The following is an 891-nucleotide window of genomic DNA, read 5'->3' as shown; positions in this document are numbered from 1 at the left end:
GAAAACGAACTCCATTTAACATAGGACACGAAAACGATGTAAATAACTTGCAATACAACAAACTAGGATTGTTATCGAAATATCGAAGGTAATTATGTATTCAAATGTTTACAGAATCATCAATGAGGGTGCTTCGCAAAGAAAGCGAAATTTTTTCTCAACTTGCAATAATCTCACGATGGACAACGGCAAAGTAATAATTCAAATTTTTTGGCAAAAAGTAATGTGACAGTCGAAAAAATTTGACGAACTATGCGAAATTAAACAGAATTTTTTGTTATTCAGGAGGTACGAGAGACAGTATTGAAAATGTAAACGTAGATGATATTGCGAGTAAAGCGGCAAAAATAGTTGAACACACAAATAGTGGAACACGCAGCAGGTTGTGCAGTTACGGAATGGGTTCGGAGAAGATTTACACACATTTCCTTGGGATCTCTGAGCGAGCAGCTGAGATTTTGAGTATGTTCTCGCCAGAATTTTTGGCTTCTCGGGCAAACAATGAAAACTAAAATGTGTACCCCTGGTGGGACTCGAACCCACAATCCCCGGTTTAGGAGACCGATGCCTTATCCATTAGGCCACAGGGGCTCACGAGATAAAGGTGCTCCAGACGAGGATGACGTCAGACAGAGCAGGAAGCTGTATACGGTAACGGGTGTCTCCCCACCACTGCAGTGTACGTGGCTTTCGCTTGTCCCTTGGTAGCTGTGTTGAAGGAAAGAGTAACACGCAAGAAACGCGTGAGTCAAGTCGTATCCTGTTCACAGAGAGATTTCAAAGACAATCATGGAATACTGACCAGCCTCGCCGCTGCTATTTATTTTCGAGAGAAGTTCCACTAAGTTATGATCACCGTATGTGAAGCTTCTGACATAAAATAAGAAGAAC

General features: G+C 41.6%; 1 non-coding gene across 1 annotated transcript; it reads right to left on the bottom strand.

The window, feature by feature from the left end:
- Positions 1 to 518: 518 nt before the first annotated feature.
- Trnar-ccu (transfer RNA arginine (anticodon CCU)) lies at positions 519 to 591 on the bottom strand. Its single transcript has one exon. It is a non-coding gene; the product is annotated as a tRNA-Arg (tRNA).
- Between the last annotated feature and the right edge of the window lie 300 nt (positions 592 to 891).

This window comes from Schistocerca nitens, chromosome 9 (assembly GCF_023898315.1).
Source record: "Schistocerca nitens isolate TAMUIC-IGC-003100 chromosome 9, iqSchNite1.1, whole genome shotgun sequence".
In the NCBI taxonomy this organism is placed as follows: Eukaryota; Metazoa; Arthropoda; class Insecta; order Orthoptera; family Acrididae; genus Schistocerca; species Schistocerca nitens.
Note: the sequence above shows the minus strand (reverse complement) of the source record. Positions and strands in the feature narration are given on the sequence as shown.